This window comes from Hemiscyllium ocellatum, chromosome 50, assembly GCF_020745735.1.
Source record: "Hemiscyllium ocellatum isolate sHemOce1 chromosome 50, sHemOce1.pat.X.cur, whole genome shotgun sequence".
NCBI classification, from domain to species: Eukaryota; Metazoa; Chordata; class Chondrichthyes; order Orectolobiformes; family Hemiscylliidae; genus Hemiscyllium; species Hemiscyllium ocellatum.
In genome coordinates, this window is record NC_083450.1 from 9,532,353 (window position 1) to 9,540,615 (window position 8,263).

Sequence of the window (8,263 nt, forward strand, 5' to 3'; positions counted from 1 at the left end):
GGGAGAGTCATAGAGATGTACAGCACGGAAACAGACCCTTCGGCCCAACCCGTCCATGCTGACCCAGATATCCCAACCCAATCCAGTCCCACCTGCCAGCCCCCGGCCCCTATCCCCCCAAACCCTTCCTATTCATCTCCCCACCCAGATGCCTCTTAAATATTGGCATTGTACTAGCCCCCAGCACATCCTCTGGCAGCTCGTTCCATACACACACCACCCTCTGGGGGAAAAAGTACCTCTGAGAGAGAGTGAAAGAGACAGAGAGAGAGAGAGAGAGGGATAGAGGGTGAGAATGAGAGAGAGAGTGAAAAGGATAGAAAGGAAGAGAGAGAGAGAGAGAGAAAGTAGCGGGCAGTGGCCAGAACGATCCCTGTGGGAGCTGGAGACCGGACTGAGAGAGACACGGGGGGAGGGAACACACACAGGGGTCACCGTGAGGGGGGTCACAGGGGTCATCGTGCTGAAGGTCACTCCCTGAGGAGGGATGGAGGATCACTCCCTGAGGAAGGATGGAGGGTCACTCCTTGAGGAGGGATTGAGGGTCACTTTTTGAGGAGCGAGGGAGGGTGTCTTCCTGGGGAGGGATGGTGGGTGTCTTCCTGAGGAGGGATGGAGGGTCACTCCCTGAGGAGGGATGGAGGGTCACTCCTTGAGGAGGGATGGAGGGTCACTCCTTGAGGAGGGATTGAGGGTCACTCTTTGAGGAGCGAGGGAGGGTGTCTTCCTGAGGAGGGATGGAGGGTCACTCCCAGAGGAGGGATGGAAGGTCACTCCCTGAGGAGGGATGGAGGGTGTCTTCCTGAGGAGGGATGGAAGGTCACTCCCTGAGGAAGGATGGAGGTTCACTCCTTGAGGAGGGATTGAGGGTCACTCTTTGAGGAGCGAGGGAGGGTGTCTTCCTGAGGAGGGATGGAGGGTCACTCCCTGTGGAGGGATGGAAGGTCACTCCCTGAGGAGGGATGGAGGGTGTCTTCCTGAGGAGGGATGGAGGGTCACTCCCTGAGGAGGGATGGAGGGTCACTCCTTGAGGAGGGATTGAGGGTCACTCTTTGAGGAGCGAGGGAGGGTGTCTTCCTGAGGAGGGATGGAGGGTCACTCCCTGAGGAGGGATGGAAGGTCACTCCCTGAGGAGGGATGGAGGGTGTCTTCCTGAGGAGGGATGGAGGGTCACTCCCTGAGGAGGGATGGAGGGTCACTCCTTGAGGAGGGATTGAGGGTCACTCTTTGAGGAGCGAGGGAGGGTGTCTTCCTGAGGAGGGATGGAGGGTCACTCCCTGAGGAGGGATGGAAGGTTACTCCCTGAGGAGGAATGGAGGGTCACTCCCTGAGGAGGGATGGAAGGTCACTCCCTGAGGAGGGATGGAGGGTCACTCCTTGAGGAGGGATTGAGGGTCACTCTTTGAGGAGCGAGGGAGGGTGTCTTCCTGAGGAGGGATGGAGGATCACTCCCTGAGGAGGGATGGAGGGTCACTCCTTGAGGAGGGATTGAGGGTCACTCTTTGAGGAGCGAGGGAGGGTGTCTTCCTGAGGAGGGATGGAGGGTCACTCCCTGAGGAGGGATGGAAGGTTACTCCCTGAGGAGGAATGGAGGGTCACTCCCTGAGGAGGGATGGAAGGTCACTCCCTGAGGAGGGATGGAGGGTCACTCCTTGAGGAGGGATTGAGGGTCACTCTTTGAGGAGCGAGGGAGGGTGTCTTCCTGAGGAGGGATGGAGGATCACTCCCTGAGGTGGGATTGAGTGTCACACCCTGAGGGGGGATGGAGGGTCACTCCCTGAGGGGGGATGGAGGGTCACTCCTTGAGGAGCGAGGGAGCGTGTCTTCCTGAGGAGGGATGGAGGATCACTCCCTGAGGTGGGATTGAGTGTCACACCCTGAGGAGGGATGGAGGGTCTCCCCCTGAGGAGGGATGGAGGGTCACTCCCTGAGGAGGGATGGACGGTCTCCCCCTGAGGAAGGATGGAGGATCACTCCATGAGGAGGGATGGAGGGTCTCCCCCTGAGGAGGGATGGAGGGTCACTCTTTGAGGAGGGATAGAGGGTGTTTCCCTGAGGTGGGATGGAGAGTCACTCCCTGAGGAGGGATAGAGGGTGTTTCCCTGAGGTGGGATGGAGGGTCACTTCCTGAGGAGGGATTGAGTGTCACTCCCTGTGGAGTGATGGAGGCTCACTCCCTGAAGAAGGATTGAATGTCACTCCCTGAGGAGGGATTGAGTGTCACTCCCTGTGGAGGGATGGAGGGTCACTCCCTGTGGAGTGATGGAGGTTCACTCCCTGAGGACAAACGGAGGGTCACTCCCTCAGGTGGGATGGAGGGTCACTCCCTGAGGGGGTAATGGAGGGTCACTCCCTGAGGGAGGGATGGAGGGTCACTCCCTGAGGGGGGATGGAGGGTGTCTCCCTGCGGAGGGATGGAGGGTCACTCCCTGAGGGAGGGATGGAGGGTTACTCCCTGAGGGGGGATGGAGGATCACTCCCTGAGGGGGTAATGGAGGGTCACTCCCTGAGGGAGGGATGGAGGGTTACTCCCTGAGGGGGGGGATGGAGGGTCACTCCCTGAGGGGGTGATGGAGAGTCACTCCCTGAGGGGGGGATGGAGAGTCACTCCCTGAGGAGTGATGGAGGGTCACTCCCTGAGGGGGGGATGGAGGGTCACTCCCTGTGGAGCCCCCCGCTCTGTGCTGTGGGGTCACCTCCCTCCTGGTATCAGATCGATCCCGGGCCCTGCCCTTGAGGACAGTTACAGAGGAACCTCCGAGGGTCCCTTTCGGGAATTCCGAATTCTCCGGGGGCTGGTCACTCGGGGTCCCAGAGTAGACACAGTCGGAGCAGCCGGGAGCAGAGGGACACAGATCGCCAGGAATGAAGAGGACCCCAGGGATGGAGGGCGCCAGACGAGGGGAAGTGACCCTGCGACGCAGTGCGCTCGGGCGGACAACGCGTTCCGAGGCTGCAGGGTCCACAGGACCTTTCAAACAGGGGCAGCGGGAAGTGTGGGGGGTGGGGGGAATAATCCGGAGAGACTCGCCCAGGCCAGGGCAGGGAAACAGCCGGGAACTGAGGCCTGGGACCAATCAGAGAGAGAGTTTCTGGGTCGGGTTGGTCACTGGGCCGAGGGGCTGAATGGCCTGTTTCCTCTGTGCTGATCCAGGGTGGGACTGGGACCGAGGAATGGGGAGATGGGAGGGGGCCTGATCCCGACGGACTCCCTCAGGGGGCGGTGCTGCCGGTTCGAGGCCTACACTCTGACCGACTCGACCCAATCCAAGCCGACGGGGCTAACCCGCTCACCTCCTCGAATTCCTCCTCATCGTACTCCAGGTCGGGCTCCTTCTCCTCGTCCTCCTTCTCCTGCTCATCCTCCTCGTCGGAACTGTGCGCTTCCTCCGTCTTTTCCAAATTCTGGGAACGTTTGGCGGTGATAACACAACGTGAGTATTTCAGCTCACACTCGGCACACGTTACCACAGACACCGCCACAACAGAAACCCACCCCGCGGTTAATCGACACAGCACCGGCTCACTCCCCCCAAACTAAACCATCGGCACAGACCGCCCCAAACACTTTATACTCACCTACTTACCCATATACCCTCGAAATGGGAGAACCGTACCACCAACCAGCACCGTAATCGTACACATTAACCACACCCTCCCTGTTTTACCGGCACGGTGCCCGTACACATTAACCACACCCTCCCTGTTTTACCCACACGGTGCCCGTACACATTAACCACACCCTCGCTGTTTTACCGGCACGGTGCCCGTACATATTAACCACACCCTCCCTGTTTTACCAACACGGTGCCCGTACACATTAACCACACCCTCCCTGTTTTACCAACACGGTGCCCGTACACATTAACCATACCCTCCCTGTTTTACCGGCACGGTGCCCGTACACATTAACCACACCCTCCCTGTTTTACCCGCACGGTGCCCGTACACATTAACCACACCCTCCCTGTTTTACCCGCACGGTGCCCGTACACATTAACCACACCCTCCCTGTTTTACCAACACGGTGCCCGTACACATTAACCACACCCTCCCTGTTTTACCCGCATGGTGCCCGTACACATTAACAACACCCTCCCTGTTTTATCCGCACGGTGCCCGTACACATTAACCACACCCTCCCTGTTTTACCAACACGGTGCCAGTACACATTAACCACACCCTCCCTGTTTTACCCACACGGTGCCTGTACACATTAACCACACCCTCCCTGTGTTACCGGCACGGTGCCCGTACACATTAACCACACCCTCCCTGTTTTACCAACACGGTGCCCGTACACATTAACCACACCCTCCCTGTGTTACCCGCACGGTGCCCGTACACATTAACCACACCCTCCCTGTTTTACCGGCACAGTGCCCGTACACATTAACCACACCCTCCCTGTTTTACCAACACGGTGCCCGTACACATTAACCACACCCTCCCTGTTTTACCGACACGGTGCCCGTACACATTAACCACACCCTCCCTGTGTTACCCGCACGGTGCCCGTACACATTAACCACACCCTCCCTGTTTTACCCGCACGGTGCCCGTACACATTAACCACACCCTCACTGTTTTACCGGCACGGTGCCCGTACACATTAACCACACCGTCCCTGTTTTACCAACACGGTGCCCGTACACATTAACCACACCCTCCCTGTTTTACCAACACGGTGCCCGTACACATTAACCACACCCTCCCTGTGTTACCCGCACGGTGCCCGTACACATTAACCACACCCTCCCTGTTTTACCGGCACAGTGCCCGTACACATTAACCACACCCTCCCTGTTTTACCAACACGGTGCCCGTACACATTAACCACACCCTCCCTGTTTTACCGACACGGTGCCCGTACACATTAACCACACCCTCCCTGTTTTACCCGCACGGTGCCCGTACACATTAACCACACCCTCACTGTTTTACCGGCACGGTGCCCGTACACATTAACCACACCGTCCCTGTTTTACCAACACGGTGCCCGTACACATTAACCACACCCTCCCTGTTTTACCGGCACGGTGCCCCTACACATTAACCACACCCTCCCTGTTTTACCAACACGGTGCCCGTACACATTAACCACACCCTTCCTGTTTTACCGGCACGGTGCCCGTACACATTAACCACACCCTCCCTGTTTTACCAACACGGTGCCCGTACACATTAACCACACCCTCCCTGTGTTACCGGCACGGTGCCCGATCACATTAACCACACCCTCCCTGTTTTACCCACACGGTGCCCATACACATTAACCACACCCTCCCTGTTTTACCCGCACGGTGCCCGTACACATTAACCACACCCTCCCTGTTTTACCAACACGGTGCCCGTACACATTAACCACACCCTCCCTGTGTTACCTGCACGGTGTCCGTACACATTAACCACACCCTCCCTGTTTTACCGGCACGGTGCCCGTACACATTAACCACACCCTCCCTGTTTTACCGACACGGTGCCCGTACACATTAACCACACCCTCCCTGTTTTACCAACACGGTGCCCCTACACATTAACCACACCCTCCCTGTTTTACCCGCACGGTGCCCGTACACATTAACCACACCCTCCCTGTGTTACCGGCACGGTGTCCGTACACATTAACCACACCCTCCCTGTTTTACCAACACGGTGCCCGTACACATTAACCACACCCTCCCTGTGTTACCGGCACGGTGCCCGAACACATTAACCACACCCTCCCTGTTTTACCGGCACGGTGCCCGTACACATTAACCACACCCTCCCTGTTTTACCCACACGGTGCCCGTACACATTAACCACACCCTCCCTGTTTTACCAACACGGTGCCCGTACACATTAACCACACCCTCCCTGTTTTACCCACACGGTGCCCGTACACATTAACCACACCCTCCCTGTTTTACCTGCACGGTGCCCGTACACATTAACCACACCCTCCCTGTGTTACCAACACGGTGCCCGTACACATTAACCACACCCTCCCTGTTTTACCTCCAGTCTTTTGATGAGTTCCTCTTTCTCCACGTTTCTCCGGGGGAGTATTTTGCGCCCTGCGATGATGATCTCTGTAAACACAGGACAGGGGCTGACAGAGAACTCCCAGCATCGAGATCCCAACAGCCCTGAGTCCCCGCCTGGGGAGAGTTAATCCGGGAATGATGACGGTGGGGCAGTGGGTACTGCCCACGGGGGCCTGCACAGTCTGGGTGTTGTCTGTCCCTGGGAACGTGGGAACAGGGGGAGACAGCCCCAGGGAACAGGGGAGTAGGGGGAGACTGTCCCTGGGAACAGGGGAGCAGGGGGAGACTGTCCCTGGGAACAGGGGAGCAGGGGGAGACTGTCCCTGGGAACAGGGGAGCAGGGGGAGACTGTCCCAGGAACGGGGGAGCAGGGGGAGACTGTCCCTGGGAACAGGGGAGCAGGGGGAGACTGTCCCAGGAATGGGGGAGCAGGGGGAGACTGTCCCTGGGAACAGGGGAGCAGGGGAAGACTGTCCCAGGAATGGGAGAGCAGGGGGAGACTGTCCCTGAGGATGGGGGAGCAGGGGGAGACTGTCCCTGGGGATGGGGTGGAGCAGGGGGAGACTCTCCCTGGGGATGGGGGAGCAGGGGGAGACTGTCCCTGGGGATGGGGGAGCAGGGGGAGACTGTCCCTGGGGATGGGGTGGAGCAGGGGGAGACTCTCCCTGGGGATGGGGTGGAGCAGGGGGAGACTCTCCCTGGGGATGGGGGAGCAGGGGGAGACTGTCCCTGGGGATGGGGTGGAGCAGGGGGAGACTGTCCCTGGGGATGTTGGAGCAGGGGGAGACTGTCCCTGGGGATGGGGTGGAGCAGGGGGAGACTGTCCCTGGGGATGTTGGAGCAGGGGGAGACTGTCCCTGGGGATGGGGTGGAGCAGGGGGAGACTGTCCCTGGGGATGTTGGAGCAGGGGGAGACTGTCCCTGGGGATGTTGGAGCAGGGGGAGACTCTCCCTGGGGATGGGGTGGAGCAGGGGGAGACTGTCCCTGGGGATGGGGTGGAGCAGGGGGAGACTGTCCCTGGGGATGGGGGAGCAGGGGGAGACTGTCCCTGGGGATGGGGTGGAGCAGGGGGAGACTGTCCCTGGGGATGGGGTGGAGCAGGGGGAGACTGTCCCTGGGGGAAGGGGGAGCAGGGGGAGACTGTCCCTGGGGATGGGGTGGAGCAAGGGGAGACTGTCCCTGGGGATGTTGGAGCAGGGGGAGACTGTCCCTGGGGATGGGGGAGCAGGGGGAGACTGTCCCTGGGGATGGGGTGGAGCAGGGGGAGACTGTCCCTGGGGGAAGGGGGAGCAGGGGGAGACTGTCCCTGGGGATGGGGGAGCAGGGGGAGACTGTCCCTGGGGGAAGGGGGAGCAGGGGGAGACTGTCCCTGGGGATGGGGGAGCAGGGGGAGACTGTCCCTGGGGATGGGGGAGCAGGGGGAGACTGTCCCTGGGGGAAGGGGGAGCAGGGGGAGACTGTCCCTGGGGGAAGGGGGAGCAGGGGGAGACTGTCCCTGGGGGAAGGGGGAGCAGGGGGAGACTGTCCCTGGGGGAAGGGGGAGCAGGGGGAGACTGTCCCTGGGGGAAGGGGGAGCAGGGGGAGACTGTCCCTGGGGATGGGGTGGAGCAGGGGGAGACTGTCCCTAGCCGCTCCGAACTCACTGTCTCTCACTGGCTTTCGGATTCGGATCTTGAGTTCCCGTGGCAACCGGCGCCAATCTGCAACGACAGGGATTGGCTGGTGAGGACGTGGCAGCGGGTTAGAATACAAACAGACCCGGCGCCCGCCCCGGGGTACGACGCGTTGGCGAGGCCCCCACCCACCGGCTTCTCAAGATCTCCGGGAGCAAGCCAAACCCCTTGGCGGAAGGTGGGGGGGTCAGCCATTTTGGATTGAGAATGGGACAGCACAGCCCAGGCCCTTCGGCCCATCGTCGTTGTGCGCCGATGGAACCGATCTGAAGCCCACCCATCCCGTTTTCCTCCACATCGGTCCGTCCGACGGCCATTTTAAGGTGCCTAAATCTGGCGCGTCTCCTCCTGTTGCGGGACGGCCGTTCCACCCCCCCACCCACCCCCCCCCGCTCCTCTTGGAGTAAGGAAACTCCCTCGATATCCATCACCCCTCCAGACCACCTTTGTAACTCCCTCCCCCTGCCCTCCCAGAGTCTCGGAGTGTCCAAGATGGAGGCTGATCGTCACGGACAGGATGGAAGGATTTGGAGACGGTGCATTAAAAAAAGGCACCACTA